Genomic DNA, 22596 nt, shown 5'->3' with positions numbered 1-22596 from the left:
AATTTTACTTCATAAATATCCTATATAGTAACTAAAATAACAATTTAATAGTAAAATTTGATTATTTACAATGTTAACATTCATTTTAGTAGAATGGGTAGACTCGCCCCATACGAGAGATTTGTCAGCAGTTCTATAAAAATATACAGTAACAGCGTAACTGTTAATATTTTCTAAAATCGATTTCACAGCTTTAAAGAGGGATAAATAGCGATTCCGAAACACCTATTAAAAGCCTTTTTTCTTTAATATTTACAAAATTTTGACCACTTGAAAGTTGACAAACTGAAAAAATGGGTAGACTCGCCCCGGTTTACGGTAAATAAATTGATTGTACTATTTATAAGAAACTTTTAAAAAAAATTGTAGTTAAGATAAAAAGCATTATTTTCGAAATTTAAAATATGGTGTACTATTTGACTGATTTACATCTAAGATAATGGCATAAACAATTTCATAATACTTAAAAATTTACCTCAATTTCACTCTCATTATTTTTTTATTTAATTTATTGACATTGCGTTCCCTTTAACGGTAAACATTTGCATGTTTTTACCATGTTTTTAGCATGTATTTAGCATAGTTTGTAAACATGTTCCTATGTTTGAACAATCATTTGATTTATTTGTTAGAAAACACGCCTAAGATAATTTTAAAACTTAACATCCTAAATTGCAAGAATTCGAACAATAATGTAAATTACCATATCGGTATTATGAATAAATTATTTTAACTGCGCTATACGTGAACACTGTGCTATTATTTTAACTATTCTATTATAATTAACTATGCCATTATTTAACTATGCTATGTATGTGCTATTATTTTAGCTTGAAATATCAGAACGACACCTTTTTTTATTTTATTAATCATTTAATTATCAAATAAAAACATTCTTCTTCAATGCAAAAGATTTTTTTTATGTCTTATGGTTTCAATCAATACATAGTCAAAACATTTTCTTTTGATTCATTTATTATTCAGAAATTTAAAATTCACAAGTAATTAGTCTAAAACTTTGCTTTATTCAACGTAACTCTATGTTATTTTACTTAAAATATACTTTATTATAGTTCTCTTACTTGAAAACATGTCACAATTCTTAAAAATGGATACTCTTCAATTTACATTTCCTTTCGAATATCATGAAAGCCTTTTAAAGCAGATATTTCTTTCTGAAAAGAAAGCTTTTCAAAGATTATTTGAATATGATACAGACAATGCATTTCCTCCTAATTTATTTTCTTTGATAACAACTCGCACCTTATGTTCAATTTATTATCTCCAAATTCTTCAAATATGAAGCAACAAAAAAGTGTAAGTGCAAAAGTAACTTAGAAATTCGAACATAGTAGAATTGACTTTCTAACAAAAGATCTTCCACTTAATAAGCTACTTAATGAGCAAGAAATTTAATTTTCTATTTTCTCTTCAAGATTTCTTAATATTTATTATAGTATTTTCAGAATGAATTGTTTAGTTTCAATTATCATTTGCTATAATAATTGTTCGTCCCCAGTTCATTAAGAAACGATTCTAAAATTTAATTTTAGTCATTCTTTTATGTAATTTTTAAGTCATAACTATTTACTTGAATCATGTTATAATTTATGTCAATGCTGACTCTTCAATTAGCGTTTCACTTCTAATATTATCAAACCTTTCTTAAACATATACTTCTGCTTGAATGGAAAGCTTTATAAAGATTATTTGAATATAATACGAGCAAAGAATTTTATTAATATTTCTTAATGTTCAATTTATTATCATCAGAATTTTCCAATCTAAGAGCACAGAGCCGTGATGGCTCAGGGGATAGAGCATCCGCTTTCCAATGAGGTGAACCGGGTTCGAATCCCACAAATGCCTGGTCGATACGAATCCGCATCCAGCTTGCACCGACCACAGTGCTGACGTGAAAATATCCTCAGTGGTTGACGGATCATGGGTTAGAGTCCCCTTGCCGCCAGAATAACCGTCGGAGGTTAATGTGGTCTTCCTATCCATGTAACGCAAATACGGGTTAGTTCCATGAAAACGTCCTCCACGAAGGCAAAATTTCTCCCAATACTTTATCTAGGAGTTCCCTTGTCTTCTGGATTGGTTTCTAAATTGCAAGGCTACGGAGTTGAACATTAGAATTCGTAAACCCAAAAATTCGGTCGGCTGTTCAACGACGGTTATAAAATAAAATAAAATAAAATCTAAAAGTACATAGGGTTGGAAACTACATGAATTTTTTCAAAATATTTTAAAGAGTGATAGACAAATAAAACCTTTTGGAATTTTTCGTAACTCTGCAAACATTTCAAAATCGTCACCACGAATCAATTGGTACAAAGTAGCGTTTGATATGAAATTTTGAATCATTCACATGCAGTGGTTGGGAAAATAACTTCAAATCAAATTTACAAAACGAACATTAATATATTAAAACATAAACTTAGTTGGTGTGCTAGAAGACATTTTCCATAAAAAGCATAGAAGGTTGGCAAACCTCCTGGATACAAAAAAGAGAAAAATTCAAAAATAGTTTTGAAGTACGAACGTGAACTTTCTATAAGATCTTCCACTTAATAAGCAAAACTTTTACTCTATATATTAAGCTTTTTTAATACTTATTATCTCAAGAATTAATAATTTAGTTTCAATTATCATTTTTACAAGTATTGCAACAACCTATTACATTAAAAAATAGTTGATTTATTTTTACAAAACTAATTAATAAGGCCTTAGTAAAATGTTTTTCAGGTTCGTCAAAGATTCTTAAATTTGCCTATTACATTAATGCTTAAGATTCAAAGTTCCAAAACTCAATAATTTCTTTCTTTCTTAAAGCTATTTATAAAATATTTACGAGCTATTTAAAATTTTACATTTAATTTTTGAAACCTCATAGCATGAAATGAATGGAGAAATGCAAGTTATATATTAATTGCAATATATATGGAAAAAAATAATTCCTGAAACATGAATGCAGGCATGTATCTCTCCCTTAAATGTAGATATATATGTTTTTCTTTACGCTAAGTTCTTATATACGATTCTACTAATAATTGAATAAATTTAACGTATTTTGAATACATCAAGAACGTTTTAAATAGGCTCGAGTGATATGACATTAAACTATTGTTCTGTCATCTACACATTGAATATGAAATCATTCTTTTCACGATTATACTTTTTCTTGTTTTGTTTAACATTGACGAGCTCATATTTTTAAATCTGACGTTTAAACATGAATATTTATTATAAGGATCTCTTTTTCCAATAGCGTTTATGCCTTCTGTTTCTTAGAAAACATTCCAAAAGTATTTATTTTACCATACTGCTATGTTTCAAACTTAAACCATTGAAAAAATTTTGAGATATGTTTTTGATCTAGAAATTGTGTTATATCCTTATAAATTAAAAAATTTTCAGAAGTAAATTTAACTTTTTTGGGCTGTGTGAGAAATTAACTCATTATCCTTCAAACTTGAATAAAAGTTAATGAGCAATTTTTCAGTGAACACTACGAAATCATGAGCAAAATCGAAAGACATATACTGACACAAGTAATTAAGCAAAAATAATTTCTTTCTTTTTATTATTTGTTGCCCTTTCCGGGGGTTTAATGTTATAAGCTTAATCAAACCATTTTTTCGGAGTTAATCTTTTCAAAATAAAGATTAATATCAATTGGAATAATGCTATTGCTCGTGTCAAATCCTGATAGTTAATTTTTTATGCATATCTCTTTCGGTGTGCCGTGAAATCCTTTTTCCACAAAGTTTTCTTCAAGATTAGTATATTTAGAACTTATTAAAAAAATAATAATAGCAGTAGTACCCTTACTTTAATCCAGCATCATTTACATCAATAATAATAAATCGATATATCTAGATTTTTTCAATATTTCTAGATTTTAGATCTTCTAGATCACGATATAACTTTTCTCCATTGATTTAGCTTTCTATTAAGAATTTACTCTTTCATTTAAATTTGCACCAATTATTATTATTATTATGTTCTTTATGTCCATAATATAGGTACTAAGGTAATAGAGTTTTTACAGTTCTCCGAAACGGATAAGTGCCCTATCATACCATGTCGCCATACTACATATTCATGGCACCAAATGCGCAATGTTTGTTTTTTTATTATATGTTGTATATTCCAGTGTGGTTTTACACTATTTAGCTGTACCATAATCTGAGTAAGAAATTAAACTCACTAAAAGAGAGATTGACTATACTTATAGTATCATTTAAAATGTGATATTCAAAATTTACCATAATTTTTCCATTAGATAAATTCAATTTTATTTCATTAATTTTTGTCATGTTTCCTCTTATTAAGTTTCTAAAAATAGGCCTTAAAAGTATAAGTATTAACATAAAAAACGCGGGGTTCTATATACATTTTAATAAAGGAATTCGGTGACGTGGTTCCCAAACATTTCGAAATTATTAACACTGATTTTACTTGTGATAACCTAATATAGGAAACCAAAAGTGAATAATTCATAATAGCGTGCAATAGAACTAATGAATTTTTTTTTATTTTTTTTTATGACTGTCGTTTAACAGCTGGCCCAATATTGGCTTTACGACTATTAATGTTCAACTCCGTTGCCTTGTAATTTTGAACCCAATCCCGAAGACAAGGGAACAACTGAATCAAGTATTGGGAGAAATTTTGCCTTCGTGGAGGACTTTTTGATGGAACCAACCCGCATTTGCGTTATATGGAGAGGAAAGACCACGAATATCTCCCACTGAAAGTCTGACCTCAAGCGGAATCTAACCCATGATTCGTCTGCCATTGAGGATAATTTACGTCAGCACTGTGGTCGGTGAGAGCCGGGTGCGGAATTCGTATCAATCAGCCAAGGTTGGGATTCGAACAAAAAGCTAATAATTAATTGATTTGAGCTGAAAGCTAGTAAATCACTCATATTATGAACTATTTAACAAATCCTATGGAAAATTCTAGCTTTGGGATGTAGTGCACGAACCCGTAATCGGAGAGATAACAGGTTTGCTGTGTCCTTTGAATGGATATACGGTCCCTGGAAAAAGTATTAGATGCCTTAAAAGATTCTATATAAAATATTAATTATCAATATATGCTATACAACTTTATTGTTTTTATAGGACTGAAAGTGGTTTGCATTTGTTTACGTTCATGTAACAATTGGTTAAATTAGGTGATATATAATATAAATTCGACGATTGGATAAACTAGNTTTTGAAAAACAATAAAACCAATTTCGATCCTACATATTTGTTTTTTCATTATTAGGCCAGAAATATAAATAGCAACCCTCGTACATTATTATATTGCAATAATTAGATTAAATCATTAGACGCACTGTAGTTTTTTAGCAATTACATGCTTTTCACGAGTTTATATGCAATACTTTTATATTTAAACATACATGTAATGGGTCAAGAGATTTTTCTTATACTTCCTATTTGTATTTATTCTTAACGTATTGCTTTACAATTTAAGCAATTGATGCACAAACGTAAACAAGTACAAACCAGTTTCAACCACGTAAAAACAATAAAGCTGTATAAAGTATCACCTGATAATTAAGATTTTACATAGAATCTTACACTGCGTCTAATTATTAATCCAGGGATTATACAACAAATTTGGTGCGGATCGATACAGAATTATGAATTTGTATATGGTACATACACACATACAAATAAAATATTCTGCTCTATTTATATAGAAGAGAGTACGTAATTTATATTTTTGTCTTCCTCACGGAAATTGATTAATAGTTATTAAGATTTACGTCACAAAATATATGTTCCAAAAGATATGTAATATTGAAAATTATGCAAATACGAAGCAATATGACACAAAGAATGATAAGAAAAGCTCTTTGGAATTTTTTTCTTATCAGTCTTATTATTTTGGGATTAACGTAATAAAATATTTGCTCCAATACGCTTTTATTCGGGAATAATAAAATATGTATTCCTGAGAGTAGTATAACAAAATATTTGCTTGTGATTATAATGTAATAAAATGTATGCATGCAAAATTCAATGTAATATGTCGTTTTGAAGGTAATATGAGATATATTATCTGCAGAGAAACATAATACAATTTTGTGATAATAAGATTTTCTCGTGAATTTGGATCACAAATAAAAATTTAAAAAATGCTTCGAATAATTAGAGCAAGATCTAAATTTTTTTTCGGTAATAATCAGCAGAACAAATCATTAATTGCTTATTCTACGTCACGAAAAATAAATTTTGCACTTTGAGAAATGCAAAATTGCAAAATTTAATCATCTAGGAATATGAGAAAAACTAGTTTTGAGTTGAATGTTAAAATAAAGAAAGGTTAACTTATCAGTAGAATTCCTGATACATGTAATAAATTTTTTTAAGAAATAATTACCTAAAAATTAATTTGTCAAATTTATGTTTAAAAAAATAATTTCAATCTACCTATTAGTTTTTTTTAATATTTCCTAAACTGAAATGATAGAAATAAATTAGCATTAAATAAAAGGCAACTTTCAACATTAATTCTTAACTTATTCAATCCAATTAAATGGGGAATAATTTTAAACAAAATAATATTTTCCAACACGGAAAGATTAACCTTATTGTCATTCAATACTTTAAACTCTAGAAACATTCTCATATGTATTGATTAACTTAAATCAGTTGCAAAATTGTAACAATTATGTTGTCACCCTTGCTATTTCCATCGAATCCAATCCATGCCTCACACAATTATTTCAAATGCGTGGGACTATTTAGCATCAAGATATTGACTAAATAATTCTAAAATATTTGAAGTCATATGCTACATTTTATGAAATACCAATGCTACGCTATCGAATTGAAAATATTAATTCTTTAACATTTGAACTCAATTGTAAATTCATTGAGTACATGATTCATAGTTATGTTTAAGAAAGGTACGAGCTTTCATTGTTCCATTATGTATTTCGGTTTTAATGTCACAAATATAATACTTTTATAAACATTATTAATCTGGGATGAAATATTAAATTATACATTAAAATACCTTCCTCTATTAGAGAGCCTTACTCTCTGATTTAATTAAGTGACCAAGATATCTAATTCGGTTCGATTTGATGTGTTCAACTATGTCTGGTTGCTTACATTTATGCTTACTTTTAACTTTGAACTGTACAAGATTTATAAACAACCTGATATTATTAAATACATAAAAATAAATAGAATGAATTGGATGACCCACGTGATTCGAATGAGTGATGACAATACAATGAAAAAGATATTGTTTTTTAGACCCACTGGAACAAGAAAGTGGGGTTGAGATGGCTGACTCAGGCCACTGGCAGTTGAGATGGGCTGACTCAGTGGAGTCTGATTTTCTCGCAACTAATGAAAAGAATTGGAGATCAAAGGTGAATCGTAATGGAGAAATCTTCAGAGGAAGGCATTGGCTCACATTGGGCTGTCTGGACAACTATGATGATGATGATGGTTGCTTACATAGATTATAAATTTCGTGATTATTTTTAGACATTAATCACGAAACTAGACATTATTTTTCAGATATTGCCAGACATTATTTTTTTATTGGACAGCTCCGAAAATTTTACACTGTATATTTCTTTCAAAAATAAGTTCCCTGTATTGGATATGCTTACTCGATTTCAGACTTTCGCTGTTGAACTGGTCGGATTAGTGTTTTATACATTATACTGATCTCAATTCTGTTTCAAGTCATTTCTGATCTTAGTTGGTTTCTTAAACAAGAAAGATTTCATTCAATATTTCATGATAGCTCGAAAAGGCCTGTGTATTGATAATTAGCAGAAAAATATCTGAAAGTTTCCACGCAACAGATATAAGAGCATCTGTTTTCCAACATCTAGCGGTGATCTTTTTCAACATGCCCTCAGTTTATCAGTGTATGTAACACAGAAATGTACCAAGTTTTGAAATAAAATAGAAATATTTCAATAAGCAGAAAAATGAGATGAACTCTTTTATTTATAATAATTGAATTTGATCAATTATTCAACTGGGGTCTTTATATGAAACAGTAATAAGATTAATGATTAATTTCCAAACTTTTTTTATCAGTTCATTGCTCCATCAAAAAGTCCTTCACAAAGGCAAAATTCTCTCTGTACTTGATCCAGAGGTTCCCTTGTCTTCTGGATTGGGCTCAAAATTTCCAAGATACCGAATTGAACGTTGATATAAACTGAAAATTAGGTCCGCTGTTCAACGACGGTTATGAAATAAAATTTTAAAAAAAATGTCCCTAAACGCAAAACAGCTCAAATTTGCTAAAATGTTCTTAAGCAAAACGGTTCCACATGCCATACAGTCTGACAAACAGTTCAATTAAAGCATACATCATTTTATATTCATGTAATTTCTCGTATTAGTAATCAAATCTGATCATCCAAAACTAATGATTTAACGCTGCAGTATTGTTTTCTTTCGGATATTTTTTTTCATTTTAAGATCTAAGTTTTATGCCAACAAACCGCTTTTGACCACTCACACCTTAAAAGGAGAAATTGAGCGATGTATCAAAGGAATTCATCCACATTATGTAAAACAGTCGTTTATAAATTTTGATCTCTAATTAACGGTGGTTGGTATCATTGAAGAGAAGCGTGGGTATTCCAGCAAAAGAACGGAGGCTATTAGTCTGGTATGCTCTTTTATACACAACGCATTGAATACATTATGATTTAATAAATCAGTAAAAAAAATCACAATACGCATTCTCTATCGAAGTTACTTTTTGCGTAAATTTTGATACACCTTACATCTCTTAAGTTTTAGGTTAAAAAAAATGCTTTTCGTTAGTTTTAGTAGGAAATTTTTAGTTTCAAACTAATCTCATTCAGTGATGTATACAAACAAAGATGATAGAATATTGTATTAAACTCAATGTTTCTAAAAAAATGCTGCCTGCAGTTTTTACTACTAGACTGATTATTTAATTGTCTTTGTGATTGCTATGTTCCGTTTCAAATCTTCTTTATAGTCTGTTTTGGAATTGATATCATGACTTAAGCTAAGTAAATATATAAATAATTACATACTTAATTCAATGTTATAAAAAATACAATTTGCAAGTCTTACAACTGAACTACACATTTAATTAACGGTGCTTCCCATTTATTCTACCTCAAAATAAATGTTCCGTTTATAAACTTCTTCACAATAGGTTTTGAAATAAATGTCATTGCTAAAATTACGTAAATAAATAATGAATAAATGGAAATGGAAAAAATTTCCCCGACCCACCCTTATTTAGAGCATACGGGTAAATGCTTATTAAAATCAAAAAAATCCGGAAAACAGTACAAACATAAAATACACATCAGACATGGCAACAGCCCATGAACATGACGGGCGTAGAACAGCTAAAATCATGTAAGGTGCTAAACATTAAAACAGCAATATATTAAAAGTGTCAATTAAAAGAATAATTTAAAAGAGCAATTTAAAAGATAAACGTGCAAAAATTACAAGAGANGTAACAAGTGCACGACTGTCAAAAATTGTTAATCACTAATATAATAACATTTAAAATAAGGTATTTTTTTTCCAGTAGAGGATAGTCTACTTTACTCGTCTGTCAATTAATACTAGTAATATATTGGATTTTTTGTTAGTTAAAAATTGTTAAGCAAAAAATGTTACAATTGACCCCACTCTCCCCTACCATCAATAAAATTGAGACACACAAGCTGGAACGAGCAAGTTCCGAGACCATTAAAGACCGTCCCCCAATGCATCCTCTAAAGTTTGTTTAATTATCTTTTTTTATGATATTTCTGCAAGTCAGGTTAGCATAGCATTGATGTTGACTAATATTATTAAAGTGATTGCCCCGGAGTGTCTGGAATTGAGAAGAATTCATTAACAAGTGATCAATAGATTGATATTCACCACAGTAATTACATTCTGGATTTTTGTGGAATAATTTATATTGGTGTTCTCCAAACACTCCGTGGCCTGTTAAAAATTGATAAATAATGAATAAATAAGAAATGGGAAATTTATTTAATTGCCAATGTAGTCCTAGCAATTAAAAGAATGCCCAGTTTATGATATTCATCACAAGTGGTTTATAAACTGATATATAGCTACAATAAGGCAAATATATAAACAGTGTAAAGGTAAAATTTAATTAAATTTTTTCTAGAAATACAGTAAGCTGTTTTTGCAACTTAACTATTGATTGAATTACTGGTACTGTCCTTATAAAAATATACATTGCTCAGTCTATAATCTCTATCATAATAGTTTCTAAAACAGATTTCTTTGCTGAAATTTCAAGAAAAATAATGAATAATAAATGAAATAAACCGCAAAACTCTAATATATGCTGATTCTTTTCGACGCAGAATTTGGTTTAACTTTTTTTTTAACTCATTACACTTGAATAAACGTTGATGAATGTTTTGCCTTTTGCATTTTTCTTTCGTACAAGTTCGAAACTTTATAAACCTTAAGAGTAAATTACTTCACTTCATAAAGTTCGATGGACTTGATTTCGATCATTATCAAGCCGAAAGTTATCCAAACAATACCCCAAAATTGTTCTTCAAGAAATAACTTCTTTCATGGAAACAAAGTAAACTCTCCAATCGCAGGCACCACCTTGATTTGAGAAAACAAACGAACAAATGTAATTACGCGGCAGACACCGAGGTGTTTAATTCTTTAGACTTGCCTTAATTATCGTTTGCTTCGGACCTTATGCCTCATTCTAAGTCTCACTCACCACCCTCCGATTCCCATGGCCCCCTATCCCCTCACTCATTCGCTTGAGTGGTTAGCGCTCAAGTTTCTTTTTCTAGATCCGTGGCTTGTTGCTTGGCAACAGGTCCTCCGATTGCCATGGCAACAGATTCGAATAGAAGACTCATTCAAGAAGAACCGTAGTAACTGGAGTAAATGCCAAATTTAGCGATGTGTGAATTTCAAGTATGGCTGCAAATAGGACACCGCATAGATTTAGTATTTTTTTTTCCTCTAGATTTTATTAAACTATTGCCTAACATTTTAAAGGCAAAAAGAAAGTGCTAATGGATTTCACATTAAGCCATAGGGTAGTAGAAAAGCAAAGAGAAAAAAAAACGTTATTTTATTGAACAAATTCATTTAAGTCATAAATCTTTTACAGATGTTTATTATCCATGCTTAGATATTTGAATCAGAACAAATAACACTAAGGAACAATTTTTTTTTCTGTTGTATGAGACTTTTTTTTAACAGATCTTAGATACTTTTGCACCGCTGATTTCAAATATACAGTCGATTGCACTCTACAGTTAGTTTTAAATGACATATTTAATCAATTTTTTGTCGAAATTTAAAAATTTAAATACGTTATATATAACTACTAGAAGATTTTAATTGTGGGAATCCATGCCTGGAAATTTCGTCGTACGCAACTAGAGAAGCTTCTCTATTATGAAATGTTCAGAAATACACGAAAAAACAGTTCATAATATCGAGGCACACCTAGCGGTGTACGACGACATTTCACATGCAATTTCAATTTATTATATGCCCTAACTCTCCTTGAGATTTGTCAAACATTTTTCAACGACTGAGACGTGAGAATATATGCAAGATCTGTCAAAAAATCTTATAAGACAGTAAAAGTGAATTGTTCCCCAGTGATTATGAGTAACATTTTCTTAAATCACATACTTTTTTTAGCTGATTAACTTATTTTTCTCCACAAATGGAGAGGGTATTACAAAAACAAGGAAAGTACTTGCTTATATTTTTTAGCATCATGTCATATATTTTTTTTTGATAATATTTACGAGTAAAGAAGTTATTCAAGAAAAATAATCGTTATCAACATTTACAAAAAGTGTTTACTAGTAAATAGATTTATTTTCCATAAAACAATTGAACAAAATTGAAAAATTACCGTAAGTTAATAGTAATGTTTACAAAAAAAGATACTCATGTGAGATGAAATCGAAATGTTCGAGTAAATATTCAAATTGTTACACGTAAGAATATACAATGGATTTGAAGAATGTATTAATTCTGTGCAATCAAAATTATGCAGAATAAAGTTGTTTAAGTAAGGATTTAACGTGATATTAAATGTTTTATTCACGATTAAAATGAATAGATTTTTTGCATTTAAAAGGTACAACTAGAACAGGTGAATTAGAAATAATCTAATTAAAAATATTGCAGATTATATTAAATAATTTAAAAATTATGACAATAGAGATTATTTTTATATTTTTATTTTAATATTTTTAATTTCATAATGCTTGCGCGAAAAAAGAGCGCTTTTGTAATTTTATATAATTACTAAATAATAATATACAACTGATAACTCTTCTACAAATTTTTAGAAGATTACTTTTAATCTGATAATAATATTAAATATGTGTTATTTGTTTTGCTATAAGATCTTTGCATTTTATTCTAATGTTAAGAAAACCAAACCTTTGAATCAAAGTTTATCTCATAATATACAAAGTATTTGGAAATAATAACGATATAGTATTTAAATGATTAGACATGGAATATTTACTTATCAGATAGTCACGATAAAGTATTTAAATGATTAATTATTGAATATTTGCACATCTAATGGTCAGGATAAAGTATTTAAATGATTAGTCATTGAATATTTACAAATCCAATGATCAGGATATAGCTTTTAAACGACTAACCATTGAATATTTATTTATCCATTATTCACGTTACAGTATTTAAAGGATTTTTCATTGAATATTTAATTATCCAATAATCACGATATAGCATTTAAAGAATTAGTCATTGAATATTTACATACCTAATGATCACGATCTAGTATTTAAAGGACTTAGTTATTAAATATTTACTTATCTAATGATAACAATATAGTATTTAAATGATTTGTCATTGAATGCTTACTTATCTAATGATATAACTATATTATTTAAATGATGAGTCGCTGAAACACTATCTATTTAAATGATTAGTCACTTATCTAATAATCACTATATAGTATTTAAATTATTAGACATTGATTATTTATTTATGTAAGGATCACGATATCTTAAATTATAAGTAAAAGAATATTTACATATCTAATGATAACGATATAGTTTTTAAATGATTATTCATTGAATATTTACTAATCTGATAACGATGTAGAATTTAAAAGATTAGTCACTAAATATTTACTTATCTCAGTTTTATGCTGAAAACTTTATTTTATTTACTATATAATTTAAAAATGAAAACATTATGAAAAAATAAAGTAATAAATGAGAGATTTGAAAAAAATTAGTTTTGTCTTAAATCTTTAAGATTTATAAGAAATTGTCATCCATTATTTTCTTGAAGAAATCTGAAACCCGAAATAAAACAATTGTTGTTCTCTGGACAGTTCTCGGAAGCTGAGAGCATAACGAGGGTCTAAAATTTCGTTCTGAAAACAATTGTTTAAATTTAATCCAGAATAAATTTTTGGAGTAACTTTATAACTCTGTCTAGAGACAGGAATTAAGACAAATCAATCCAAAAGCTTTCTGTAAACACCTTTAAAATATTTTGTTTAACAGTAAAGGCAAATTTTGGTCATTCATAATGTTAACTAAGCCAATGAAATACCGCGTTTTTTTTTAAATAATATCTGGATCTTTACAAATGAAAATATAAAGTTTAAAGGGAATTGTTACATTACAATATCCTTAACAAAAGCAGCAATAAATGAGATATATCAATAAACGTGAGATCCTCTGTGAATTTTTTCTAGAAAAAGCAATTTAATATTTTGACCAAAAGAGAAATGCAAAATTCTGGCTGTTATTTTAACAAAAAAATAAGTACAGTGAAATAGGAAAGAAAGTACTTTTTAAATATATTTATGAATTATTTCAGTAACAAAATTGCATTTTCTTTCTTGTGAAATATAGGATAGTCCAAAAAATGTAATGTACAGTGCGCAAAAAAAAATGGACCACCCTGAATAACTTTTAATCTATTGATCAGATCTTTACGTACTAAGACTCAATCTTAATGATTCAAGGGGGTGACCTCAGATATGTTAATTTATCAGTGCAGGCGATATTTCGAGTTACAAAATCAGACACAAAAACTTACTTTTTCTGAATAAGCATACTATATTTGTGACAGATTCGGATCTCTGACCCCAAAAATTTAGGGGATATGCAGCAATCTTTTAAATATGATCCCAATAGTTTGTTCAGGAAAGCGGTCCCAAAGTTTGAGGAGTTCACCTCATCAAAATACGACCAAAAAACTGACGCAGTAATTACTCGTGACAAACTAATTTTCGATTTCAAAGGTACAAAGAGCTACATTTCGAAAAATATGTTTCACTTAGCAAAGTCAGGAAATCGGCAATTTTAATTGCACTTAAAGCTTATTTCGTTATATCTTGAAAACTTTTAAGCAAACGTACTGTATGTCACCATTTGTCATTGCTGTGCCTAGCTTCCTCATTCTCCTTGGACTGGTGTATACAGGTATGGTGATTCTAGCATCCCACTACGATCCCGGAGGTTATTGGTTCGACTCCTGCCGGCAGCCTCCAAATTCACTCAAAAATGAGAATATACTGTTACAAATTTGACTAATATTTGTTTCGGAGCTATTTTGACGCATGTTTATTTAATTTTGAGAAATCCCTTCTTTACAGTGCAAGGAAGAGATTGTAATTACTGGATTTCAAATCCGGAATATTGAGATTTGTGATGATAAACCAAACGCATGATGGCAGGATAAAAACTGCTAAAGGAAATGACGAAGTGAAAGATGAAATACATTGCTTTCTCGCGAACATGACGAAGAGATAGTGTTATAGTGCAAATAAAAACTGTTGTTGTTGTTTCTAATGTCACTTGCCACACTAGAAAGCCTGCTTGGTAAAATCGAGCAAATTTAAGGTAGATGTTGCGTTTCTTGTTTTTCAGTGGCGCCAACTATGGCCAAGAATTCGTCTTCAGTCACACACACGTCACACCCGTTTATAAAGCGGACCCATTCATACATCCATTCATTCATCCACAGATCGTAATTTTTGACCTGGATCTGAGAACGATCGATCTCCAATCCAGTATCCCCAGAGGTATTGATTTGTTATGGCTTTGTTATGACTTTGCGACTCGACAGATTTAACGTGCATCAGTCACCATTTACTACACGGGGAGTCTTCTGCCGGCGGTGTTCGAACCCACGAACTCTCGGGCATGGGCCCAGAGCCCTACCGACCAGGCTATCCCGGGCCTATAAAAACTGTAGCAGAGTCACCCAAGGTGACGATTTTCTAGCGCAGAATAAAAGGAAAAATATTCAACCTTTAAAATAATAAAATTTTAAGAAAATTAAAAAAATTTGTTCAAGAGAATGAAGCCTACCCTTTCTAGTATTTCCTTCGTAAAATAAAAGAATAATGAGTCCGGTATAATATAGAACTAATTTCTCACTGTACAGAATGTAAACATAAAAAACGAAGTCTTTGCTTACAAAATAAACAGGAATATGACATGAAGCTGATCAAATGACAAACCTTTTATGAGCTGAAGCATAGAATTTGCAAATAAAAAAGCCTTACGTGCTCTACATGAGGAACATGTTGTGAATGCACTTTTTATTGAAAGTAATAAAACTGGACACATTTTCTTGCGCCTCCTAAAGTTTGAACTTTAAATAAATATGCTAGGGTAAACACTTGGTTTACTTGTTTTTTATGAGCATTTATAGTTGAAATTAATCTCATTTTCTGTAGAACGCTTTCTTTTTGGGAGATAGAAAAGAAACTTTACTATTTTATTCATACGAGTCATTACCATTTTTGGCTATTTTTATTGCTTTATATTCGAGTAGTTAATATTATGTGGTAAAAGGTCATATTATAAGACTTGACAAGTTGCAGTCAAAATGTTAAACTTAATTAAATGCGAAACAATAAAAATAAAATATATTCAACAGTTTTAATATAAAACATTTACTACCATTAGATAAATAGAATAAAATTTTAAAATTTAATATAAGGGGATGTGTTTTAAAAATTGGCTTTAGCATTGCGGCTCTGAATAGGATTAAACTTATGAATTTTATCCATTATTTTTAAACAGTGATCATAGGGGACGGACATGTAAAAAGCAGAGAATTTCAATTCTAAATGTTGAATTAAAATATAAAATAATGTAATGGAACTAGTTGTCTTTGGTCTCCAGCTTGGTCACCTTTCAAAATTATCTAATTCCAGCATATAAACTTTAATGTTAAGTTGAATGAACAACACAACAGTATTTAAATATTCTAATTCGTCAATCCTTACACCACAATAAATTTCAAACTAAATATCAGTCATTTTTTTTCAATCTCTAGGTAGTGCTCGCGGCTTTTCCACGTAGAAATACTTTGATTTCGATTTTAACTATTTTTAAAAGATGCTCGCGCTATTTTTAAAGTATAAAGAAAAATTTGATTAGGGGGACATTAAAAATGGCACAGTTCTAAGGAACCTGCGCCCAAATTCATCACAATCGAGATCTGCATGACATTAGAAGCAGTTTCGGTAACTGATAATTGGAATTAGTTTCCTAGAGTAACCTTGACATTAGAAACGCTTTCAACATTAAAAATGACATTCTAAGCATATGTCATTAAAAATACTTTCGGTAACTGTTAGCAAAAATTTAAAATCCGACCGGCAGCCTTTAAACGACGCAAACACATCAAATCACATCAGGTCGCAGACATTATAGCCTAGTAGACAGCAGAAATATTAATCTTATTTACATATGTGTAGTGAGATAAGGCAGAAAACTGATCTTAATTTTCCATTATGTGCTCTCGAGCCCTAAGTTGAGTATTGCATAATATTTATATGCTACGAGGGTTGCGATTCATATTTCTGGCCTTGGCAACAGTTAGTGTTCCTAGGCGACCGCAGACGATTTTAATCGAAAGTTTGATATTTTTAAACATAAATTCAGCAGACGATTTACCATTATAGCTTCATTTGTGTTGTTGACAGTAAATTGAAAAGTTCTTCTCTTTCAAAAAATGGAATTGAATCGTGAACATTTTCGTGCCATTATTTTTCATAACTTTCGACGTGGATTGTCAAGACAAGAGTGCTTCGGTGAACTTAATTCTTTATTCAGCAATAAAGCGCCATCCTACAGCACTGTAAACAATTGGTATAACGAATTTAATCGTGGTCGATGTTCGATCCAGGACGAATCCCGTGCAGGTCGTCCAAAATCCGTTGTTGTGCCAGAAAAGATCGATGCTGTGCGTGAACTGATAAAGCAAGATCGTCATGTGACATACCGTGAGATAGAGGCGTCTTTGGACATTAGTATGACTAGCATCAATAAAATATTGCATGAACATTTGAGCGTAAAAAAAATTTGTTCGCGTTGGATCCCGCATAATCTGACAAACGCTCAAAAAAAGGCTCGTGTCGATTGGTGCAAGGAAATGTTGGAAAAATACGTTCAAGGTACATCAAAGGCTGTGTATAACATCTACACAGGTGACGAATCATGGATCTATGCATATGAGCCGGAAACAAAACAGCAATCAACTGTATGGGTCTTCCAAGACGAGGCAAAACCAACAAAAGTTGTTCGAGGAAGAAGCACATCGAAACAAATGATTGCCTGTTTCTTCGGCATTAACGGTCATGTGGCAACAGTGGCGTTAGAGCAACGCAGGACGGTCAATTCTGAATGGTACACGACCATTTGTTTGCCAGAAGTCATCGGAGAAATTCGAAAAAAGCAGAAGAACAGGCGAATCATTCTTCATCATGACAATGCGAGCTCTCACACATCGACTCAAACAAAGGCATTTCTGACGGAGCGAAAGATCGAACTGATGGGTCATCCGCCGTACAGCCCTGATTTGGCACCCAATGACTTCTTCTTATTCCCACACATCAAAAATAAATTACGTGGACAACGATTTTCGACCCCCGAAGAAGCGGTTGATGCATTCAAAACGCATGTTTTGGAGTTACCTCAATCGGACTGGAAAAAGTGCTTTGAAAATTGGTTCAAACGCATGCAAAAGTGTATTGATCATCATGGAGAATATTTTGAAGAACAATAAAACTAATTTCGATCCTACATATTTGTTTTTTCATTATTAGGCCAGAAATATAAATAACAACCCTCGTATTGCTCAAAAAAGACAAACTCCGTCACCGTAACTTGTACAATTCAACAAAAAATTTTGACTAAAAATATCATTTTCACAGAAAGTTTTGTAGCTTTAGGATCAAAACTATTTTCAGATTTAAAATCCCTACACCCAAATTAGGCAAGATCAAGTATTTTATATAAATGCAACAAAAAATTTGTTCCCCAGTGCAATTCTCTAAAAAAAAGTATAAATGACATTAGAATTAACAATTTATATTAAAAGCACTTTTAGTAATTTTCAATCGTTAATAGTTTCGTGGAGTAACTTTTTTCATTCATTAATATTTTTTAAAATAAGAAATATATATAATTAAAAAACTTCCTGTGTTAATTGATAACAATTAGATACCTAGAATTAATTGAATTAATTATTTTAAGTTTATCAAAATTAATATATTTTTCCGCCGTTAATTATAATTGCATCGGAAATACTTACAGTAACTGTGAATAAAAAGTATTTCTTATTTTTTTCACTCATTATATATATATATATATATATATTACTGACTTTATAATGTCATCAAGCCCTGCGGGATCTGTCTGATTCATTGAAACACTGTCTGAAGTGGCACCAAATATATGATAATAATTTTTTTCAAGTGTTTTTTTAATTCGTTCTCCACTGAATAATCAATATTTTATATGCATACTTCAACGTTTAAACCCGCATTATTAATCTGAATTATTTTAATTACTTTAATGAACTAAAATCTTTCCATTTCTATGGTTATGCTATATTTATAGTTAGAATTGAAGGTCCCAACCTATTTTCAAAAAATGTTTTAGCATTCTTTTTTCTTTAAAATATTAATAATTTTTAATTTCTTTATAGCAAAAAGAGGTACTATTTAAAATTTATTATAAATGTTAAATTTGTTTTGATAAAGAAAAAAAAATTCTTTTAATAACAGACGTTAAACAGCCGACCTAATTTTCGGGTTTACGACTACTAATGTTCAACTCCGTATCCTTGTAATTTTGAACCTAATCCGGAAGACGAGGGAACTCCTGGATCAAGTATTGGGGGAAATTTGCCTTCGTGGAGGGCTTTTTTGATGGAACTAACCCGCATTTGCGTTACATGGAGTGGAAAACCACGAGAATCTCTCGCGGCTGGCTTGATGGCAAAGAAACTCTAAGCTATGATCTGTCTACCACTGAGGATATATCACATCAGCACTGTGGTTGGTGCAAGCCCGATGCAGATTCGTATTGACTGGGATTCGAACCCGGTTCGCCTCTTTGGAAGGCGAACGCTGCATCTCCTGAGCCTTCACGGCTCTTGCTTACATTTTGGAATACTTTTAAAAGTGTAATTTTCCTAAGTTGTGAATTTTTTACTCTGAAAATTAAAAATGACACAGTTCTAATGATCCTAGGCCCAAGTTCACCATTATCGGGATCTGAATTTTATTCGAAACACTTTCGGTAACTGTTAATAAGAATTAGTTCCCTTGAGTAACCTTGACATTCGAAACACTTCCTGCATTAAAAATTACATAAAACTTGACACCTCCATGTCAGGTATTATGTCACCTGAATGTCCTAAGAAACACCTTCGAAGACTGTTTGAAGAATAAGTTTCTTAGAGTAACTTTGACATTAAAACCCTTTCCGCATTAGAAATGACATTAAAACACCTGAATGTCATTAGAAACATTTTCGGTGACTGTTAATAAGAACAAGTTTCTTAGAGTAACTTTGACATTAGAAATCCTTTCCGCATTAGAAATGATATTGAAACATCTGAATGTCAATAAAAGTCTTTTTAGGTGACTGTTAATAAGAATAAGTTTCTTAGAGTAACTTTGACATTAGAAATCCTTTCCTCATTAGAAATGACATTGAAACACCTGAATGTCATTTAAAACCACTTTCGGTAACTGTTAATAAGAATAAGTTTCTAAGAGTAACTTTGACATTAGAAACACCTGAATGTCATTAGAAACCACTTTCGGTGACTGTTAATAAGAATAAGCTTCTTAGAGTAACTTTAACATTAGAAGCACCTGAATGTCAATAGAAACCACTTTCGGTGACTGTTAATAAGAATTTGACATTAGAAACACCTGAATGTCATTAGAAACCACTTTCGGTGACTGTTAATATGAATAAGCTTCTTAGAGTAACTTTGACATTAGAAGCACCTGAATGTCAATAGAAACCACTTTCGGTAACTGTTAATAAGAATAAGTTTCTTAGAGTAACTTTGACATTAGAAGCACCTGAATGTCATTAGAAACACCCTCGATAACTTTTACTAAGAATTAGTTTCCGTGAGTTCTTTTTCTCTTAATTAAGTTTTTTAAAATATGAAATTAAAGTTATATTGTAGAATTAAGTAATAGGTTTCAAGTGTTCAAATCCACATCAAATTTATAAATTTAAAATAGTACACCAGGATTTCTTTTAAAATTTACAGCATTTGGATTTTTTTCCTCGTGCAGGACAAATAAAATGCACTTCTCAGAATTCCTTCAATACTTTTTAAATTTCCATAATATTTACTAAGCTTATTTATCTTGGTTCATTGTCCTATATCCAAGTTACTTAAGATTGCGAATGATTTTAAAACAGTCTTTTTAAAAAAATTTAAAACTAGACTGAAAAACTTAAAATATAGAAACAGATATTTTTAATATTGATTTTTTTTTTCGTGTAAGAAAAAGAAGTACGTGTTTCTGATTTCTCATAACCTTTGTATTTGAAATATAATTTAGAATAATTTTCAAAAATATTTACATAACTTAGACGGCTTGTCTATTTTTTCCGTCAAAAAATTAGAAAATAATCCATTATTTGTTAAATATTTCATGATAAATCATTCATTTAAGCGGGTTTTGAAACTTTTGAAGTTATTGTCAATGCGACGATATTCCATGTACATTATATTTAATATCCATCATTTTTGAAAAATACTCTATAAATATGTATCTAATAACCATTTAAAAAATTTACTAATTTAGTGTTAATATCTATTGCGAAAACAAAGCCTTTTTGCTCCAGTTTTCACTTAGTATTATGCTAACTTATTTATTCTTTATGTCAAAATATGTTAAACATTTTTCATTCATCAAATTGAGTGTACACCTTGATAGCACAAGAGCCGGAATCGGTTAAACTGCACCAAACTGAAACTAGTTTAATAGTTTTCAATTATCATAATAACATGGTATATACATAATATAAATATATATATGCTATTAACATAATTTTTTTCCGTAATAATACATGAAAATTAATTAAAATGTTACAATAAGTAAAACCAATAAGAAAGAATAAGAGGAAACTATGTAAGAGCAACAGGTTTCTATCCAAATTTAAACAATTAAAGTCTCAAATATTAACAATGTTATGCATTTTATCAGTTATATAGGTAGGTCTTACGTTTGAAAAATATATACAAGTTATTTAGTATTCATTTAGGTCTTTATTTATCAATCTTTAAATTTACTCTTGGTGAAATCTACGATTTTTGCTTGTTCAAAACAATCAGTTTAATATGTTGTGCTGCCATCTACTTGCAGAATAAGAAAATAAATATTGTCTAAAAATGCAACAAACGTTTTTAAAATGTTATACTTTAATTAAAATATACTTTTAAATGCCTTAACTTATAAATTAATAACCTTTATTTCTTTTATGATGTGATGTTTTGTTCATTAGCGTATTTAAAGGTCTTATTTATTATGGGACAAACATTATATTTATATTACGTTATTAATGCATTATTTTTGCGTGCATGCGTGTTCGTGTTCCTATCGCATAACAGCATAAAAACATGAGAAATCATTTAACAATATAAATAACGTTTAATTAAGGAAGAAATTGATATTTTTAAACCATGTGACTAATTGTAGAGTTTAAACCATAAGTACGCGGAGAAAGAAGACAATCTTCTCAGGTCATCTTTTTTACCTGGGGGATTGACAATTCGTGGTTTTCCATCTTTATGCATTTTGCCCTATGAAAGTATATATCCCAGAACAAAATTCTCAAAATTTATAATTTGATATCTTCCTTGTTAACGCAGCAAAATATAACAAAACGTACTCTAACTCTCTTAAGTAAAAATTATAAATATCATACAGATTTTTAATAGTAAATATAATCTCATTGGATTGTTTTACTTGTTAATTTATTTCAATTATATTCATTTATATATTAATTATCCATAAATTTGATTGTTGTTGTAGTTCATTTACGTCGCACTAGAGCTGCACAATGGGCTGTTGGCGACGGTCTGGGAAACATCCCTGAGGATGATCCGAAGACATGCCATCACAATTTTGATCCTCTGCAGAGGGGATGGCACCCCCCGTTTCGGTAGCCCAACGACCTGCACGCGAATTCGAGCACTTTACGGTAGCACAGTTTAACGAGGACCAATACCGCACACCCTC

General features: G+C 30.0%; 1 protein-coding gene across 1 annotated transcript in view; it reads left to right on the top strand.

The window, feature by feature from the left end:
* The window catches only part of LOC107449790 (glutamate-gated chloride channel-like), a 429932-nt gene that overhangs the window by 371064 nt on the left and 36272 nt on the right, over nucleotides 1-22596 (top strand). The gene's annotated exons all lie outside the window — the stretch shown is intronic.

Source organism: Parasteatoda tepidariorum, chromosome 9 (genome assembly GCF_043381705.1).
Source record: "Parasteatoda tepidariorum isolate YZ-2023 chromosome 9, CAS_Ptep_4.0, whole genome shotgun sequence".
NCBI lineage: Eukaryota > Metazoa > Arthropoda > Arachnida > Araneae > Theridiidae > Parasteatoda > Parasteatoda tepidariorum.
This window is presented reverse-complemented; position numbering and strand designations above follow the sequence as displayed.